Source organism: Aricia agestis, chromosome Z (assembly GCF_905147365.1).
Source record: "Aricia agestis chromosome Z, ilAriAges1.1, whole genome shotgun sequence".
NCBI classification, from domain to species: Eukaryota; Metazoa; Arthropoda; class Insecta; order Lepidoptera; family Lycaenidae; genus Aricia; species Aricia agestis.
This window is the reverse complement of record NC_056428.1, coordinates 6,647,571-6,669,653: the sequence shown is the minus strand read 5'-3', so window position 1 is coordinate 6,669,653 and position 22,083 is coordinate 6,647,571. Positions and strand designations below refer to the sequence as shown.

Here is a 22,083-nt window from a genome sequence, read left to right as displayed (position 1 = left end):
TGATTTTATTACTTAGTTGTTCGTAGTGTTGAGGTACTTATCAATGTTGTAATTTGTGAACAGTACCAATGCAGATAATGATGAAACAAACGAAAACTTTGTGACTTTTTACTCCTCCTCCTCCTTTTCCTTTACATTAAAGGACGAAGACAAAATATTCAACGGTTTTTTTCCAAAAAAAAATCAAATATTCAAAAGTGGCCTAAATTCAATGACATGGCTAAATTGCTCTATTGGTATCATATTTTACTTTACATAAATTGTGATTTTTTGTAGTGGAAGCTGGAAGTCGGGGTAATAGAAGGGGAGCAGCCACGTGGCGTGGGCGCGACTCGTCCACGACGACGCTGCATGTCAGTTTTCTGGAAAAAATGTCAAAAGTAGCACGACGGCGGCGGCGCTGCGACGAGCGAGCAATTTGCGAGGCGCACGCGCATGTGTGCGCGCGTCCGCACGGGGCGCGCGCGTGTGCGTGCACGTAAAGTGAAGGTCGAATATTTTGTCCCTACTCCTCGGTCTATTGGTGTTCACGAGTCGGCGCTGTGATAATGAAGTATCGTGGTCCCGCTCGGGCGCGCGGGCCGCCGCCGCCCCGGAGAGGGACGGCGGGAGGTGCTCGCGTGCGCCGGAGTCTCCGCCGGCGCCGGCGCGGCCTGCCCTCATCAGTCTCCCCGCGGCGGGGAAGCGGATCGCGTGTGTGCCCGACCGTCCTCACGGCGCTGCAAACGAATATTTTTAGATAACACTCGGGGAGTGCAAATAGTATATTCGCGAGTATAGTGAAAGCGCGCACTTTCGCGAGCGGCGGCGACCGGCCCGGGAGCCGCGTGTTTTTCGCGTTCATATTCGAACGGCGGCCGTCGCGCCGCCAGCTGAGACGTCCCGATAGGTAAGCTGCGCACTTCCTGCTCGCGCCGCCATGTTCGCTGGGGACGTCACTTCCGCCGGCGCCGGAACCGGCGGCCGGCCGCGCGGACCCCGCTGCGCCCGCGCCGGCTCGTCGCCGCTCCGTTCAGGTCAATGAGCGACGGCTCTCGATTCATAAAATGTCGGTCGTTCCATTCACGCCGCGCGCGGCTCCGTCGCCGCTCACTCGTGACCCTCGCGTCTCGGAATATCCATGTCTCCGGCGCGCCCCGGCTGGCCGCGCCGGATGCGCGGGGCCGGACGAGGCCGGCCGGGAGCGCGAGTGCCGCCTGCCGCGCCGCGCACCCTGTGGACGAACTGTGAATGTGTACTAAAGTGAATCGACAATGTGATTATCAGTTGCTAATCATGGAATTTCTCATCTAGGACCGTAAGATTTGAGGTTTACTTTTATATTTTTACACGCACAAAACATTCAGCACTATCTCAAAACTGCCGCATGTATTTTTTTTAACTACAGCTGTCACTATTAAAAATCTTAGTACGGGCACGACTAGAGTCTAGACGTTCGCCAAAAATAAATGCACGGATGACTTCATGCGACTGGTGCTAACTGCTAGACGAGTCTACGATCGTCTTTACGTTTTAAAACTGCGCAAATAGGTATTTTGTGGCCTTCGTACCTTTCGATCGACATTTTAGTGCCTAAAATTTTGCCTATCGAGGGGCCTATCTGGCGGCTATCAGATAAATTCGGACCAATGATAGATTGTGCGGTGATAGTGTATGTAGGTGGGTAGTAGCCAGTAGGTACACACTACCGAAGGCTGTCCGCGGTACGTCACGGCCGGGGCCGTCTGTGACGTTCCGCCACATTCGCTGCGCCTGCGCATCACCGACGTCTTGACAATATTTTATTTACCTAGTTAAGTCAATATTTGCACTATAAAATTGAAACTAATTTAAATTGCTAAGTATTTTAATTGCTAGAAAAATCCAGTTAATAATTGCTTAATTTAATGTACGTAATATGTACCTTAGTATATTAAAAAATTGAATAATAATAATCTTAGAACATTATTATATGGATACTAAGAAAATAAACTGTTTTTCCACCTTTGTTTACTTCAACATTACTATTTTTATAAAAATTCCATTAAAGGTGAACGCACACTTATCGGAGCCGAAAGAATGGAACGAGCCGAAAAAAACGAATTTTATAGAATTCTTTATGAAATCCTATGAAACTTCGCACATTTGCCCGCGTCGAGTCGGTCGAATCTGGCAGGACTCCAGTAAGGCCTTCTGGGAATTCAATTCGTTCGGTTCGTTCAGTTCGGCTAAGTGTGCGTTCACCTTAATACATAGATCGACTTATCATAATTGACGTGTTACATTAACATAAATTCCTAGCAAATGTATTTATGTACTTAGTTAATGAAGTTAAAATTAAAAGTACTTACGATTACATTATCTTTATCGATCATTTCATTCATAATTCGTCGTGTCGTTCCAATAATTAATAATAACTTTATTATATTCATTTGAGTTAATTATTTATATTACTTAATTATTTTAATTTTTTCACAAAAATTAAAATAATTAAGTGATCAATATACACTTATGGGAGATTATACATTTCGTTTAAATATGGACGCGCAATAAATTCCAATTTTTTAATATTATGAGTTACGACTTATGGTTATGAGTGGCAGATCTTTTACTTTTGTCACAATTTAGATGCAATTTAAAATAAAAGTTTTTATTTTAGTATTAGCACATGTGACATGAATCTCTAAGAATAAGTACCTAAATATAAACTGCCACAGAAATATTAGGCACCTGTACAAAAAAGTATAAAAAGGGGACAAAAAGTCTTAAAAAGGTACAAATAAATTAAAAAAATCGGCGAAGTGCGAGTCGGACTCGCGCACAAAGGGCTACCGTTATAGAGCAAGTTTTTTTGTATAGGAACCTTTTTTAACCTTATAAAAAAGTTTTTGGTAACTTACTATTATAGGTACCTGCCGAATCTGACTAGCAGGCAATTTTAAGTATGTTTTTTTTTAATAATTCATATAATTACTCACCAAAAAACTGCACATTTTTAATTAAGTACATAATAATATTACTCTGCGCAAAATGAAGTGTTGAAAACAAAATATATTCTCAGTCAGATTAATGAATGTCAATTTTCATAATTTTTTGTTGCAATATACCAGACCCACCATCTTCTCGAAAAGGGTATGCTGCACATTTTTAATTGTTCACAAATGATAAGTCATTTTTATGTCACTTGAAGTGGAATTTTTGTTAACAGATAAGATACCTAATAGCTAATTGCTAATTAGTTTCTTCATTTTATCATTTAACCTATCAAAATACGATTTATTAATTATTTCAAGCGATGCTAATATTTTGAAAATTTAGATTTTTGTTTCTTTCGTTTTTTTTTTGGCACAATATGAAAAGAGTAAAAAAATTAAAAGTAGATTTTAAATATTTTACTGTTTCATCCAAATGAATCTCAATTAACTTTTCCACGGGTCAGGCAGCAGGCTCATGTCAGGTCATTGTTTTCCAAAATGGTGTGAGTCAGATTGTCAAAATACTTCAGCCCTAGTGAAATAATTGAGAGGAGTGAGTCAGCTGGAGTGACGTCACACGCACGTGGGCTGACTCACATCTGACGTACTCCGCCCTTCGCGAACCACTAACCTTCGCTCTCGTTATCTGTTACTACACATCCTGAATCGCGCCAACGTTGTGCAACACCGGGGTATCATATCCTTAGGGATACTCCCAGGATGCCATGAAAAAGGGAACTACTCAAAATACTCCAATGATTAACTTAACCGAGCATCCATATGCACACACAAAATATTTTTCTACCGACCCATACCCGCATAATCTCCTTTCGGTTTTACCCACACAGTCGATTAGTCCCAACCGTTGCTCATCGGCCGCGATTTTGTCCTCTGACGTGGGAATTGGAATCCAATCCGAAAGGGTGTCGCTTTCGTCATCCATTCATAAAGGGACATAGTATTCCGCCTACGAACGAAACATCGCCTCCGCTTCCTCTGGCGCGGCGTAGGCGCCGCTCTCATTGACGTTTCCTACGTCCTCCCACAGACACATCCTCTGCGATACGGGCCGACCACCTGTTATAGTCCGGCGGAGGACGGATACCCAAAACGGTCCATTCGACCTCAGCGAGTTTCTCACGCTGCCCGAGCTCGTCGCTGCCACGATACCAGAAGCTATAAATATAATAGGAGCCACCGTAATTCTGTAATCGTATTGGAAACGTTGTGTCGTTTCCGTTCACGCATCTGTGATTGTCGATTTCCGTCGATCACCGCAGACGCTGGCGTACCGCAAGGTACTGTTGGATTGGGAACTGCAGCGATCCGAGGAAGCAGAAAAAATGTATCGCATTTTGGAATCTTCCACTCGAATTTGGGAACACAAATCTAATGATCACTTCTGGAAATTCAGACGACACCACAATCCCATGTCTGTTAGATAGCACAAATCGAAGGGACGCTGGGAAGCGATCGCTTCACACGTCACTCGCCCTACGATAAGCCAATAAGGGTCGCACAAAAAGCGATCATTATAAAGGTTGTAAAGACTGCACCGGCGGCGCCGAGCCTTCTCGGAACCGTGGCCATTCTTATTTCGCGCTCCCGCCTTATTCATGGGGGTTTTTTTGTTCGGTTTCGGTCATTTTTTTTCACAGGAGCGGTACTCTTGTGAGGGTTTCAAGGAAACGGCTTATTGGGTTTTTGAATGTGCTATCTCGGGCGAGATCGGCGACCGAGGCTGGGAATGCGGCGGGGACCGTTACGCCACATTCCGCCTGCGCCTCCGCCGCGCTGTAATCGCGCGCTGACGTCACACCTCATAGATAACTCGCGTACACGACATTATTTTCACCCAAAACGTGACGACCATTTTTACTACAAAATGATGTTTTTTTTTTAATTTTGAGAATCTTAAAATTTCCAAAAACATCGTTTTAGTCATTTTTGTGCTTAGGAAAGACCGATAGGTGCACTGCAATTGAGAATTCAAAATAAGCTTTTATCATCTCATAAAAATATAAATGGAACTCCTCCAACTTTTTGGCTAAAGTATTTTTCTATAAGTAAGTAATAGGTACCTAATTGTTAGTTTTATTCATTCCAATTTTTTATTAAAATTAAATCTCAAGTCACTAAATAAGTAAATATATATTTTCGATAAATATATTTTTCAAAAACTTGTAACAAAAACATTTTTTGTACATTTTCATTTGCTCTCAGAAAATGTGTTTAGTGAAGATATAATTTCCAGAAATCTTATCTCAGGACTCGTAACAGTTATTATAAAAACTCCATCAATACCAATATCCTGTCGAATTCTCGGTAAAGAAAAAAACTTTGTATGTGGACCTCTGCCGCGCGTTTTTATACATTTTTGAGAATTGGTCCTAACCAATTCTCAAAAATGTATAAAAACTCTTAGTAAATATTATGTTATAAATAATTGTAAAAGACTGCCATGATATTTATATAAAAGCACTTAAATATTTATGTAAGTTTGGTTTATTAATACTTTTGTCGGGAGTTGCATTAAGCCATACAAAAAAAATCTAAATATGAAAAATTTTATTTTAATTTTTTACTAAGTAGGTAAATGAAGCCACATTTACCTACTTAGTAAAAAATTAAAATAAAATCTAATGAATAAATTTCATAATAAATTATGATTAAAACTAAACTTTGAATAAAAAAATTTCAGGGCTGCAAAGAACTACTGCTGTGAAACATCATTCAAGACTAGCTAAAACAGCAAAAAATGAGGTAAGTTTTTTTATTTTTATTTTTTTGTTCCAAAAGTAAAAAATCACTTTTTAATCTTTTTATCTGCGTGCGAAATGTGTGTTGTGTTAAATGTTATGCGAAGGTCTTGGTACTTACTACTATAGGTACATCGAAAATATTTGTATTTGCCTTGTTTAGAAATAGGTGCAGGTCACGGGCCCTTATTGAGGGCAAAAGGAAGTAATAAATCTGTCGGCGGGAACAATGCAGCGATAGTGCGCACCTTGCGTCGACGGTGGCGCCACCTACTGGCATCACCGATATTTAACCTTTTTTTCTTCAAAATTGACCCTTGACTAGACGAAATAAAAGCCAGGTTAGAAGTAAAATAAGTCTGAATAATAGAAAATTAATTAATTTAGTAACGTTTTGTGAAATTTTATGTTGCTATAAAAAGTTTTTTTATGAAGGTTTTGAGATTCTTTTTTGCAAATTATGTACACTATAAAATTTCTGCCTATTAAAGTAGTAAAAGTAAGACTAGAAATTAATAGCAGCTTAGCAACTTCATAAATAAAATAATGTTTAAAATGTTTAGCGGGTATAAAAATAAAATAAGACATTATTTTTTATTGCTAAAAACTATAAAAAGTATTTGAAAATTATATAAGAAAAGAGAAAGAAAAGATGTTGCCTAATGCCTTATTTTTTATGTTTTAATAATAGATCACGAGAAAAAGCATAAAAAAAGTCTGAAATAAAAAATTTAATAAGTGGAAAAAAATCATCAACACAAAACATCTTAGTTTCCATAGTAGGTAAAGGTTATTCTACAATGGTTTTATTCGAGTTGATTGCCTAATTATTTTATTGGAAACCTAAAAAAGTGAATATTAGGTAATATTTTATATCGAGATAAGCCGCGTGTGATAAGGCGCGAGGGAAGGAGGTCGCGCGGACCTTATCGGTCATTGACCTTCGCACCTAAACTGAGCCCCACATCTCGCGCGCCGCTACACTGTACATGTACACTATATATTTAGAACCCACGAAAATATAAGCGCGAATGAAAATCTTTCGTTACAGTTTTTTAAATTGTAGAATTTTTGTTGTTTTTTTTGCAGCGATGAAAAAGATAATATTAAGTAAGTTAAGGTGTTTATTTAAAAAATTAGGTAGCAAGATATTATGAGTTTATTGCGATTTTTTTGTTATATTTCTTGCTTGAATATTATATTCTCATCGTATTTTACGAGTCTTGTACTTAAACCTGATTTACATATTATTTCGGAATTATTTTAATTTTCTAAAACAAAGGTCAGCATGAATGAAAAGGATAGGTATATCATTCATAAAAAAAAAAAAGTTTTGGAAACTCATAGAATACTAAGCCGGCATAAATATTCAAGACCGTTACCCGAAAGTAGGTGAGAACGAAATTAAAAAGATTCCTAGAGATTACTTTATATGAAGTTTTACGCAACTTGAAATGTATAGCGCAAAGTTATATCGTGGACTTGGCCCACCTAGACTGTACAAGCTAATCTCGGATACCGCTATAAACTGCTCTTTATGCGATCTACGATATCGATACGGGTACATCGACGTGCAACTCTACGTCGGTGTTCTTTGCGCGAAATTTCGAGGCCGCGACGATAAAAAAAAACGTATTCGGAACTCATTTAAAAACGGAGTCAATTGAAAATCGAACAGTGGGTTTTGTTTGTAAACGATTTGGGCGGTGACGTCACGCGAGTGTTTGCGCCTTGATCTACATTCGAGCGCGGCGGAGTGATAACTGGACGTCAGGTAGGCGCCGGGGGGACCTTCACCTCTTTACCGCATACGACACCTCCGCCGCCCGCGCCTAGGGCTGACACAAGCACAAAAAGGTCTACTACTTAGTTATTTAAATTTATTAGAGGAATTTACTAACCAATAACAAGATACGCGGAATAGAATTTGCTGCTGAAATATAGAAACGTGCGTCACCCGCGCCTGTGGCTGACGCAACCGTAAAAATTTATTAACCTGTTACTAAATTGTAAAAAAAGGCTTTCACATACGAACTTACATACAAGATACACGCAAAAATTACGATTTACTTCTAAAAAATATGGAATTCAAGACAGGATGGATTCAGTTACAGTTACAAAAGAAGTTGGATTTAGTAGCAATATTCAGGACCCAAATAGACTTTGAAATTTTGATGTAAGTACCTACTTTTGAATTCTCTTTTTTTGGTTCAGGTTTCAATACAATAATATTGTATTGGAACCTCAACGTAGGTAGGTACATTACGTACTTATACGTACGTAGTGTACCTATCTAAGTATTATATAGCCTACGTTTTACCTGGATTTCTAATATTACTACTAGACTACTGATTGCGTAACTACTAACTAGTTAACTACCCTCGCGACAGCCCTACGGCCTACCGAAACTGCTCCTCATCCAATACAGAACCGAAACAGATTAGCCGATATCTGCTAACCGTGCCACGCGAAACTCGGTCATGCGTCTATATAATAGACGTCCACATTAGCATGCGGCGCCGGGGGTATGTAGGTCCTAGACGCGACCTCTGCCGCCGCGCCGGCCTCAAAACTAACGATGTCATACGCAATTTATTCCGAACATTTTAAAAACAAACACTTTTTGTTCATAGAGCAGCTAACAGAAAGTACATTTGATACGTTTAATAATAGCGTTGATAGGATTGGGACTAAAGTACCTACCTGATAAAAGACCAAAAGGAAATACACTTCAACAACTAATACCGGATTTTATGGGATTGGGACTAAAAGTGATTGAGAGCAAAATATTTTGTTAGCTTCTATCAAATCAAAAAATCTAAGTCTTGAAATGTATACTTTAGTTGGTACTACTAATATATTATATTCTGTGACTTTAGCTAAATAACGCCCGCAACTCCGTTGCGCCAAAATTCGTTTATCGCGCGAGAACCGTACATTTTTCCGGGATAAAAAGTATCCTATATCCTTTCTCGGGTCTCAAAGTATCCCCATACTAAATTTCAGCAATATCGGCTCAGCGGTTTGGGCTTGAAGAGGTAACAGACAGACAGACGGGCGGACGGATTATAAGTATATTATATGTACTTTATACACATTACACGTGTAACATGTATAAGTGTATACTCGTGTATAGTACACACATATAACGGATACTGTTGTCACCGGAGTCGCCGCGTGACGACGCCCGCGCCACTTCCACGAACCAGCATTCTTCAACACATTCCAAACACGATAGTGTTCAACAACGACAGGGTGCTGAGACAAAATGCATTCGCCAGTGCCGTAAGCGAAGTTAGCTTAAATGACCTTCGCTTTCGAAACTGGCGCATGCTTTTTGTCTAGCACTCAGCTATGTGTTCGGTACGTTTATCGGAAAAGTATGAAACTTTTTAAGCTTTAAAACGACCCTTTGTTCTACCCTTTATTTACTAACCCAACAGTTTTATAGCTTTCGCGTTAAGTTTGCTGTGAAATATAGGTGCAAATGTTATAAATTCAAATTCATTTATTTTTGCGTTTGTGTGTTACAATAATTTAGGTCTTATATTTGATATTAGGCCTCTGTGGACAAAATTAACAATAGAAAATTATTACAGTCTAAAACAGGTCATAAAATAATTATACAGTCAACAACAATAATTAATATAATGTAGTAATATTAATTCATTAATATTATTCTAAATTATTATGTATAAAACCTCTAAAATTCTCGCCTGTAAGTTTTGAAGATATAAGAAGATATAATAGACTTGCAAAACTTAGACTTCAGCAGATGTATGCATGCAGCAAAGACGATTTAACTAACGTAATATTACAAATCTGCAAAATTCACGAATGTAAAGAGACTGCCAAATTCTTACTTTTGAGGAAAACACAATAAAAGCGAGAAAAATGACTAATAAATAATAAAATATACTACGGACTTTGGACTTTGAACCTAATATCACAGTTCTATTTTCTTCGAGTAGCCAGGACTCAGACAGGCTTAAAAACCAAATCAATAATAATTAAAATTTGTAATCATAAACAAAAATTCATAAACTCATGCGGGAAATAATTAAATCATGGCTCCGTAGCACCTCGTAGCACTTTCGTAGCGGTCTCGTAGCGGCGCTACGCTCGTAGCTAATGGTAGTTTTCCGATAAAAAATCCAATAAAGTGCCTCTTTATGAAGCAGTCTATAAGCATGTGCGTACTCTGATATATTGAAACAAAAAATCATGAAAATTGATTTTTATTAATCTGACTGCAAAGATATTTTGTTTCCAACACCATTTTGCGCAGAGTAGGTAACACGTTTTTAATTCCCACTTGCCATGAAAATTGACGTTTATTTTATCTTCTAACTGCCCCTACCTAGGTACTCCCATATTTATAAGTTATATTTTTCTCTACGCCTCTACAAAGAAAGAAAATGAAACCCATAGTCTAGTAACTAGTTCGTAAAGTGGCATTTTAATTGAATTTTTGTCGGTCGCAGTACAGTAGTACAGTTAACTACTTACTATAACTAGCGGTTAACTTTTGATAACGATCAGCATTCATTTGTGAATGAAGTTTATATAATGAGTTCTAAACTATAATACTCGTAACTATGTATAATTATTGTTTGAAGTTCAAAATAGACAGAAGTTATTTGTATATTTATTTAGATTATTCGTAGTTATTGTATAAAAATGAATAAAGAACTTCAATAGAGATTTAAAGTACATACTTTTTTTTGATATGCTAAAAACTACATATTTATATTTTTTGGATAAATATAGGATATTTATAAAAATAAAAACAGTGCTATGGAATATTTTTAGTCGCAATAAAAATGACATAAAATGCGAAATTCTAACACTCTAGTTCAGTGACCTTTTTATTTTGCATAGACATAATGACAAATAGATATTATCAGATTTAATAGTACATATACATTCCGAAACAGCTACTTCTCAGAAAAACACTATCTATACGCCGCGATTCAATGAATTTACATTTTGTTTGTCCGTTGTTTGTTACTATTTTAGTACTTTATTTTAGTGTTTCCTTTACCTTATGTGCCTAAATATGTGCGTCTATTATATCCTTATGGCAAATTTGGAACCGTTTTTTTTTGTGACATTTAATTTGAAAATTAAAGGAGATGTGCAGAGATCAGAATATTTTGTACTAGCGTTCTACGTTATGAGGGCGTCTAACCCAAAAAATCAAACATCGTCCTTCTCTCTTCACCCTCACGCCCGTCTTTCATATGCCAGGTGAAAAAGGACGACGCGGAATCTTCGCCAAGTTAGTTTTTTCTTAATATCTGCCAGGTCAGTGTCTCAATGATAGAATTTTATACAATATGTTAAAATATGAACTTAGTTTCATGCACGGTTATGGCAATATTATATAAAAATTAGTGAAAATTAGATGCATCTTTGTGATTTTTTTCTATTAAGAAAATTTTAAGATTTACATGTTTTCACTCAGATCAAATTCTTGGAAATATAATGTAGCATCTATGTTTAGAAAATGAAACAGTTCGGGGCTTATTTTCAAGTATAAAAATTAATTATAAAATCGTAAATTTTTGGTTAGTCGCCCCTTTAATATAAGTTCTATGAGCTAACGTTCTCTCTCTACTGGCCTAAGAGCCAGATGTAGTCAGCCCTTGTTATGTTGTCTCTGTAAGGGGTAAGCACCGAAAAGAACTCAGTTTTTATAAAATGACGAAGATCTGCCTGTCTCTAGCTCTTTGACTCTATTTATAATTCGACGCTCCTACTTGCCAACTGCTTATCAAGATATAAGCAGTTGGCCCTTACGCACCGAGTAATTCTTTCCCTTGCCGCGTACTTATCTTGGTCCGTACTCTGTAATGAGCCCCGTGCTTACCACCGTGACGGTAACTACCGCTACTGACTACTCTGACAACTCTACGATAACTCATTTTAATAATGTTTTTAACCGTTAACTTTTAAATTTGATATTGTATAGTGACAGTTCTGTATTATTTTAATTATATTATGTATAAAATAATTGTAGAATTTGCTCAGAAATCGCACGTTGTGCTCGCATCGCATCGCATGCTCAAATCGCATGCTCTTTTACGGGTCTGTCACCAGGCTGTATCTCAAGAACCGCTTTGGCCTATTTTTGTTCTTTAACGGTACGGAACCCTTCGTGTGCGAGTCCGACTCGCACTTGGCCGATTTTTTTAACTCCTTTTGTCCTGTGATCTGTCCATTGAGCTGGATTTTATGTAATTTTGTTCTTGGCGTGTATGGAACATTTCCAATGATAATATGACCATTTTTTTAGTAGAGCTCTGTTAAAGCATGTCTTGAGGGGCTCGTCTTTTGAACCTTTTCAAGGTTCCACTTGGTTCTTCGCTCATTAGATTCTTAGTCAGGTTGTTGGGATGATTTTCAATTCTTTTATTTTTGTAGGGAGTTTTTTATTTCCTCGTTTAAAGCCCTGGTTCAGTAGTCTAAGCGTGAATATGTAACAGACAGACAGATAATGTTGTTTTCAACATGGGTAAGAAAATGCGACTTCTTTAGGTGTCAATTCGACAATACAATCCCTAATATTGGTTTTCTTCAAGTGTAACAAACCGTCTCTTGAAAAAGTTCGTAACATCTTTTACCTTATGTCAACCACATAAAATTCATTCCGGAACGTCAATCTTCAACCACGTGCATACCATATAGATCGCTGAACGCCAACCAATTATGGTAATGATTCGAATAACAGTCATTGTACTGCGGACTGTACTTCATAAGAGGAACCTTATGTGGACTACATAAGGTTACGTATACTTTTATACAGTTGGTTAACTGTGATAGCTGCTAATATAGCCCTTATGCGAACCACATAAGGTTCATTGTCGTGGTCGGAGTGTAAAGGCGACGTCAGTGGCCGTCGCGGCTCATCGCGCGATACGTCTCAGCGGAGACGCTCTAACACTAATTGACGCAGATGTCGGTAGAATCTCTGGTCAGAATCTTATAATCCTGAAACAAGCTAAACTCTGACCGAATTATGTGGAGTAGTGGAATTACTCGTCTTCTGAAAATTTCGTCTTATTGGGGCGAGTCGATACACACGAAAATTTAAGGCAATTTGCAGAATTTTAGATGAAAGCAGTTTTAGGGCTCGAGCCTCGAAATCACTTGAGACACGACAGTCTAAACTTTAAAGTTTAAGGCAGTCTGAAACACAGCGCGCAGAAGCACACTCGAAAGAAATATTGCAGTAACAGCCTGTCTTATGGATTTCAGTGAGCTCGCTTCAAGCTTTTAAAGAAGTTCGTCGATTACGGATTTCCAATTTTCCCAGTCACTATATCCGGCGCACGAATAGAGCAGTCCCTTGAGACATTTATATAATAATATCTTGTATTGCATTAATCATTGCGTCTTAAGAAGCGTCTCAACTCTCAAGTGAGTTCTAACCATTAGAAGTTTTTGACGAAATTCGTCAATCACAAAATTTCCTACATTTCTCCACTACCGGTACATCCGGCGCGAGTCCCTTAAGGCGGCGCTTCCGGGCTGGAAGCGCGCTTCCGGGCGCGGTCGTTGACGCGGCATTCCCCGCCGTCGCCTTAAATAGGGCTCGTCTGGGCGCATGACTGCGCAAAGTGCAGCGCCCGCCGCGTCACGGGCTATTTGCGAAGCGCCAGCGCTCCCGCTGCCAATTCCATCGAGGAAAGTCACTTGATATGCTTAGATAATGTTTTCGTTGTCGTCTCTAGCGTTTCTAAAGTTCCTTTCTTTAAAGTTTCGACAATTTCAAAGAAAGGAACTATAGAAACGATTAAAGTTTCGATCGTAAAATTCGTTAATTTCCGATCGGGTGTCATTTTTCGTTTCTTTCGATCGGAGAGTCTATTGCGTTACGTAAATCGGAACGTCAACATAATTTCATGATCGAAAAAACTGAAAAATAATAGAAGACGAAATGTAATGAGTAATGACCAATGTCTATTATTTATATCACCAATTTTTTGCTCGAATAGAGCATTACGTTACGTAAACTTTGTGATCGGAATGTTTTCGTAAACTTTTCGACAAGACTTTGTCACATACTTCCAGAAATTAAACAAAACTGGCTGGCAAGTTCTGCCAACTATTCTCATCATTCGTAATTTGTAGTTAACGGTTGACGGAAATATACGATGACGTACCGTTGTCTGTATGTTGGTGTTGAATGTGTAACGCGGTCTAAATGTGGACGTGAATCATGGGGCTTGCATCACAATGACGTCGGCGATGACGATGACGTCCTTCCATACTAATGCGAAAGTGTGTCTGTCTGTTTTCATATATTGCGGACCCGATTTTGCTAAGTTATGGAGATTTTTCCAAGTTTTTACATATTACATATATTTAGTTTAACACCAATTTATTCACTTCGTAGAAAGTGTTGTCAGGAAGCGTCATTCTGTGATTAAGTGAAGTATCAAGACTCGTTAATGGTAGGTTCGGTTGACAGGTGTCGTCACGACTCAAGAAACGGGGGGCGGCTGCTTTTGTTTTGCTGACGTCAGCATTTTTGCGCGTAATGTAGAAAGTATAATGTAGAGTCTGGCCGCCATATTGAAAAAGGTAGCTAGGAGTGGACGTATTTCAGTTCCGCTGTCTTTATCTGTCATGCGCTCTTTCCAATACGTTAGACAAAGACAAGCAGAGCTTGTATTGTAATTAGCTCTACAAAATATTATGTTTGTTGGTAATAGTTTACTTTAAAAATATTTGATAGTTATTACGTCAAAGTGGACGTTGATTTATTTTGACTGGAAGGCCAACTGTAAGGGCCTGTTTCACCACTTTCTGATAAAGTGCCGAATAGGCTATTCACTGCTTTTTTGACAGATTCTCCATACTTGTCTGTCAAGTTAATTGGTGGATAGACTATTGGGCACTTATTAGGGAGTGGTGAAACAGGCAATAAATATCTTAACTAGACGTTAGAAAGCCAATTACAGATTCTTACAATTAGTGCATCAAAAAGAAATATTTTTTAAGTTTAAGACTTAAGTTATTTTTAAGTTTTCTCAAAATCGCCAACCCTAGCCTTTCATCTGTCAGACGTCTAGACGCCGTGTGCGTGTCTACATTTTTTTAAAACTCAATTCTGATAACGTAATGTTTGTTGTTTTTGTTTTTAATAACATATCGACTGATCGTACCGTTAGTGTGCCGTTAGTCGAGTTTGTTTTCTGTCTTAGATGACATCTCTCGAATCTCCCGTATAATCTCGTATCGTACTCTTTACTTTTTTGTAGTTGACCAAAACTTTCTTTATCGCTCTTAGAGCTCGTTAACTCTTCAAATATGCGTAAAGACAATACGTACTTAAAACTGCAAATGCTTATTAGGGGTCTCATCATCTCATAAGCCTTAAAATTAAGATTTAAGATGTTCTAACTTCTAACATACATATTTTTTTAAGTGTGAGTTCTTTTAGAAACAAGTGTCTACGCGTGAATACCGAATCGTAGCTATGTAAGTCGTACGTAACTCGTGTCTAACGGTGCTACGATTCGGAGAAATTCCAAGAAAAACGAAAAACTACAATAAAAAGCTCCATCGGGCGATTCGTTCCACTTTAATATCGTATTTAATCGGCGTTTCACGAGTTCCGTATTCGGTTATTAATTCATAATGCCGGCGGTAATCGTACGTACATCCTCGATGTTATTATTTTTTATGCGCGCTTAGATCGGAGCGCGGCCGGGTCGCGGGCCGCGGCTGAATAAATTCGGAGGGAGGCGCGCTGGAATGCGGGAGGCGGCGCGGCGCGGGCGGGGGGCGCCGTGCGACTGGCGCGCGCGCCGCTGTCCCACGGTCGCGCGCGCCCCCCGCGCCCCGCGCCGCCCTCAACCCGCCCGCGCCCCCCCTTCACCCCCGCGCACTTTCTTTCGCGCCATAAAGGTCGTTTCAAATATTTCGGAATGTCGTTCGGTGACATTTCTCCGGCGGGGCGCGGGGGGCGGCGCGGAATGCAGCCTCCGGGCCGGAGCTGCACGTCCGCTCCCGCACCGCCGCCGCCGCTCTATTTTCCGCCGCGCGCCGAGAACCGCTAGTCGCGGGCGAGCGCGATACGCGCCTATCGGATATCGGGAAACCCCCGTGTGAATTTCACACGCCGAGCGCCGAGCGCATCCTCGCTCCGGCGGCGCGTCGCGTCGAGTCTATTCTATTAGCCGATCGCCGAGTCGCCTCCCTATGGGATGTGCGCGAGTCGGCCGGCCGAAATTCGCAGACGAACTCCCTCGGTCCACTTTCCACGCTCATGTGTGAACCGAGTTTCTCCAATTAATAGATTCGTTCCAATAGCGGCCGGCGGAGAAAGCCGCGCCGGGTCAACGTCCGGCGGAATCCGACCGCCGTGAACTTTACGAGGAAACGTGGCGTAACACTCTAAAATTTCAAAAAGCGCGCTCGTTTAGCCCATTCCGGGAAGGCGAGGCGGGCGCGGGCCGGAGTCGCACGCCGCTATGAATGGAATGCGGCGCGGAGGTTGCGCAAGCGGCGCGGCGCGGAATGCGGCGGGGGGCGGTGCGGGGGGGCGGGCGGCGGGGGCGCTGCAGCCTGCGCGCTGCATCTCCGGCCATTCACGTCCGCCGCTCGCGAAATAACTCACCGTTACGGCCGCGGAATGCCTGCTCTATCTCTATACCCGCGCGCCGCGCCGGGCCACCTACTGGCTACCTACGACCTACCTCCACGAGTGTTCATTAATATTACCATTTTCCTGCTTCTACTTTGACTTGAGTTTTTTGCAGTGATAAATTTTAGAAGGCAGAACTGAACGAAATGCACGTTACAAAACTACATTTTCAATTAAAAAGGCAATAAAAACTGTGGTCTGTGTACCATTAATTACTAAAATATTAACAAATCTTTACAAATCTTCAGTTTTTTTTAAAAAAAAAATGTACTATCAGAGAAGTTGATTTCTAGGCAGATGGCACACCCAAGTAAGTTGGTCGCGTTAAGTTAAACCCATTCGACCGATCACAGCTAACATTGAATTGACATAAGCCGACCACATGACGTAGGTCCGTCAACTGCATAGGAATCAATTTCCTCGATGGTACATAAAATTAATGCGATATTTAGCTCTACGATTTACGATCAGTGCAGGTAGTACACAGTTACACACTACACAGGTGCACACTTTAGTTCAGTCACAAAATATAATATTATAGTTGGTTCAGTCGCTGAAATAAACTTTCTACGGGCGAATGGCAAGAAAGTTCACACATGGGCAATAGATTTACGGATGAATTATTATCCTAATGAGATGTGCAGTGCTTTCACCGCGACAACGAGTGCGGGCCGTGCACTCTCTACGATAGGGCTGCCACGCGGGATGTAACTGTAGTAACTGTATTATGTCAAATATATGCCAATTTCTTCTACTACTGCTACTACTACGCTAAAGCTACTTTCTAAAATATTATGTAATTATAAATAGATTCGCTAAAAAGAATAATAACAAACGAAAGGTTTACGAGTAAGCACATCTGTAAGAGACTTAGATATTTTTAATGATTCCTGTAAGAGTTTAAAAACCAAATTAACCAATTATAATACTCAAACTTCTGCTTTCGAAAATTAAAACTCATATCAAGTAATCATTATTACATTTAAGAAATAATATATCTACTGTTCTAATGAATGCCGTACACGCCTATAATTGGCTTACACATAAGTGCATGTTTTAGTTTAAGTTTTAAGTCTAAATGTATTTCTGTGTTTTGCTGTTGGCGAGTCTAATAAAGAAATAAATAAATAAATAAGCACTAAGCTCTACATACACGGCAGTAGCGAACCTTTTGCAGTGTCGCGTGTATATGATAAGGGTTTTAACTTTTAAGGCTGCAAGCTTACATGCTGAGCATAGCTATTATAATATGAAAGCTTCCATAGTAGAATAAATAATGTGACGGACTGTCAGTTTTACATGTTTTGTCCCTAAAATCTTACACTGCTGCTTTGCATGTCTTATGTTCATTTACCTACATTTGTTGCTTCGTTTTAGTTTTGTTCCGACTATTTCAGCGTTCCCATTATTTATTTTGTCTTCATTTTGTTCCGTTATTTCGTTTTCGGCAGCCCTATCCTGGCTGGGCGCTATCTATAGTCGGCGCGTCACCCGTCCTACATACTTGTCGCCAATTTACAGCTAGCGGTTTCATCATGCATACAACTTTTTATGGCGGTTTTTATGTAATTTGTTTATGTAACGGAGTGACACTTTTTACCGGATGTAGAGGAGCATGTGACATTATGATTAGCATAATATTAACGTCTTTATCACTCCCGTGTGAGCTTTCTAGCTGACAATTTTAGATGCACCATAGTTCGTCTCATGTCGTAGGCCGTAGTTTAATGTAGACAGAAAAAATGTCTTAGATATTTTCCTAGTCCGTATTTAATTTCCTTTTCCTTACATTCCTATAACATACGTATATACAGTAAGTTATACTTTTAGAAAAGTAAGGAAAAGGAAAAATAATCTTCGAAAATAAATAATTTAAGTATTCTCCTTCCCGAAAGCTATCGATCAACTGGATCCTGATCTACTAACACACATTTACTATCACGAGTAAACACACGATAAAGAACACATTTTCGCTATTTCCCATAGTTGTGGGCTATTAGAGCTGTGCGTAGGGATTGCAATCCGGAAAACCGGATCCGGTAATCCGGCGTCACTTTACAGTTACCGGATCCGGTCCCAATATACCGGATCCAGTAATTTGTGGCAAACTGTGGTGATGTTGATGCATGAATAAGGTACTTTAAATGCGTTTGCGTGGTGTTTGAGCTTTTTCTTGCTTTTTTTAAATATGATATCTTCCTGAATTATGTAGTACTTTCACTAGAAGCTGAAAGATTCTTTCGGCGATAAGCAGCTTTATTAGATGTCATTTGCCAGGTTACTCTTTGGAGTTTGGTGGTAGCACATTGGTTGCCTAATGCTTTTACATGATGAGTATCAAATCGTTAATATAAATATTCACTCGTTTTTAACTCCAGCCAAGTCTTAATTATTTTCTCGATTATTCTTTGCATTAATTTGGGTTGGGGGGCTAGAGGGGACTTAGCTAACCACTTTATCGCTCCTTCATAGAATCGCCGATTATTAATGCATTAAATTGACAGAAGCGTTCGGCAAAATAGCGACACGTCATGTCATGTCAATTCTATACGGCGATTCTATAAAAATAATGAAAACTTGTTGGTTAAACCCCCTGAGGGTATTGTGGGTGCCAGTGGGGTGTTGTGGGGGCTAGGGGGGGATGCGTGACACGTGTGGCCCACATAGTGAGCCCATTGAGCGCGGGCCCGGATGTGACGTCACAGCGCACCTGCGAGCCGCAAACGCCTTGTACAATTCGGCTTACTTTATTCGCGTTAAGTTGGTAGTGAATATTGGTTTAAATGTCAATATGGCTTACTTAATTATAAAACGTTTAGGGTTACTTAAAAATATAATTGACGAGGTAGCATCAACAAAGAGTATTAAAATCCATTCTTCTACAGAGTATTATTTATGTTTGTACTAATAAAGCAACTGGTAGAGTAGAGAGTACCTACATAGCTATCTCATATTTCAGTGTCCAAACAGTACTTGTATGTTCTTACGGATGACGTATCAGTTATCCGCCTTTATAAATTGAGACCCACGTGGTCGAACAAAACATTATAAATGTACTCGTAGGTATTATATCTGTATTTTCTTACTTCCTGCCCTTCAGAGCTTATAACTACACCCATTTCCACGCAATTTATTAAGAAACAATATTGTAGAGTCTGTAAAGACAGATACTTGCAGCAATTTTAATATTTTATAGAACACCCCAATTATTAATTTCCAAAACGCGAAGACTGAAGAGCGATATTTTTTTCTTAATTTTAGTAATCACTGTATGCTAAAATGAAGAGTTCGAACACAATAAATTTTAAATCACACGTTCAAAAATGTTTTTCTTTGTTTACACCAGTTTCCGAATCTTACAAGTGTAGGCGCCTGCAGCGGCGGCCTTACCATTTCTGGTGCTGTCTAGTCTTACCTAATTAGCGTGGTTGTGGCCGTTGTGGGTGAACCCACGGTGGGACAAAAACATGGAAGTATACCGAACTGTGAGCTATTTGTTTCATAAATCAGTGGCAATTGACAACAGAGAGCTGTCTTTGCTTGCTGGATTTTTTAAGGTTGTCTCAGTTTGGAGTCCAAGATTATACTATTGCCAGAAATTTGGAAATTAATCTATGATGCAGTAAAATCGTATTTGCAACGTAACTCGTATACTTAGACGTTTAAGTTTTAGCTAATCTCTATGCTTAAGTGCTCAGTCCTTACTCTAAGTAAGATTGGACTCCGAGCAATAACAGAGGACACAACAACCTATTAGAAATTAGACTTTACAGCTCTCTCTATGCTAGTCGTTACTCGAGATGTGGGTGACTCCCCGCTCTTGGTCCGCCTCTCACTTCTATATTAGTGTTGTTGTTGTCTTTTCGCGCATTTTATTGATGACGTCACGATGTTATGTCTGTATGTTGTAGATAAATTGATAGAGTTTCCAAAACTTTTTTTTGTACATTTTTGTATTAAGGCTGACAAATACTTTTTTTTGTTTGTTTGGTTTGCTCATTTCTAATTATTCATTAGCAATACTTTTCGCAATATACCTAACATATTAGGCTCTAGCACAAAATATTAAGCGCTGCAGTTTTTTAACGACGACTACCTCCGAGATCGCCACAGTATTTCATAGAAAAACTGTTTTCATAAAGTTACGAATACGTTGCTGTGCAGTAGATTTAGTCACCCTCTCAGCAAAGATTTATGAATAGGTCAAAACGACGCACAAAATTTAATTTTTACACATTCTACAAGAAATTATTTGCCTCGTGTCGTCGTTTCAACTGTACTAGCCCACACATGACACATGACATGTAGTAAGTAATGTGTATCGTGTTACAGGGGAATGATGTCATGTCGGGAGCGCCGACGTACCCGGGCCATTCATAAACGAGTCTACGCTGTATGTACTCGGGGCGAACGGAAGGGACTGGTTGGATAGCGCACTTGGTCCATCAATGGTATGTATTTTGGACGAATTATAGTTACATACAATATGAGGGAGTTCGAACTATTGAGAACGTACAGTAAAATTACATTTTCTAATTCATTGGACCAGTGGCGGGGCAAGACCTAAATTAGATGTGGGCAAGATAGATTTTGAGAGGCCCCCTGATAGATGACGCAAGAGGATGGATTTTGTTGAGAAAAAGATTTTTTTGCAATCAAATTAATTCTATTTATAAAAAGTTTTGATACTCAAATGTTTGTTGATTAAAAATATCAAAACTATATCAAATATTAAATACATCAAATATAAAATATTAAAACTATCAAAGCTTGTGAATCCTACAAAAACCCTTGTGGTCCATGGGGTGCGAGACCCCTTGGACCGCGAGGCGGTGGGCGGTCGCCCACATCGCCCACCACCTTATGCCGCCTCTAGATTGGACCTAATTTGCTAAGAAAACTGCGAAAATATTATATCTGCCTATAACTTTTTTTTTAACGTATTATGATGAAGTTTGGCCTGAAAATATTTTAATATAGGGAAAGGACAAAAGGATAGTCTGATTACACAAACGACGATTTGCCAGTATAAGAAAAAATGCTATTCCCAAGAGTTTTTAACGTCCTGGCTGATGACCTACTGCAAATTCTATCTATAGTAAGTATATAGACAGTCCTATAGACACTTAGAGACACTACATTTTTTGTCTAAGAGAGATCTCAATGATGATTCTTGTAAATAGTAACTTGGGTATGCTATCCCTTATATTTTCAACTACTTAGGTGCAAATGAAATTGCATTTTTGCTAACTTTTGTTTTTTCTCATTTTCAGATGGTGACCAACCCTGGAGTCAGAACTTTTTCAAATCAAGAGTCCTGTAAAGTCTAGACTCTAGGTAGGTACTAGCAGTTTCTTCGCAAATGAATCAATGAAGACATGAAAACTTCAGATTCAGGCACGGAATAGAAGAAAGAAGAAACAAAGAAGAGAAAGGAATTACGAAACTGGTTTTCATAATGATTTGACAGATTGTTCAGTATTCTGAGATCATTGTGAAAGCTAATTTTGTTCCTATACGTCGTACGAAGTTGGAGAAAGAAGCAACTTATTTGGACGAAGCTCACTTGAGACACGAAAGTCTTAAGAATTAATATTTATTGCAGATTTCGCTGTAAAAAAGCGGTGCTGAATGAATTAACTTTTATATCCTATGTTTTTATTGAAAACGCCCCAACATCAAGAAATTGCTCATACAAAATTGTTTTAAGAAA

The 22,083-nt window shown here is 39.3% G+C and overlaps 1 long non-coding RNA gene across 1 annotated transcript; it reads left to right on the top strand.

Moving 5' to 3' along the window:
• The first annotated feature begins 664 nt into the window (after positions 1–664).
• Positions 665–20,815, top strand: LOC121738829. Its single transcript, XR_006037342.1, has 3 exons — positions 665–1,309; positions 5,656–5,717; positions 20,703–20,815. It is a non-coding gene; the product is annotated as an uncharacterized LOC121738829 (long non-coding RNA).
• The last annotated feature ends 1,268 nt before the right edge of the window (positions 20,816–22,083 follow it).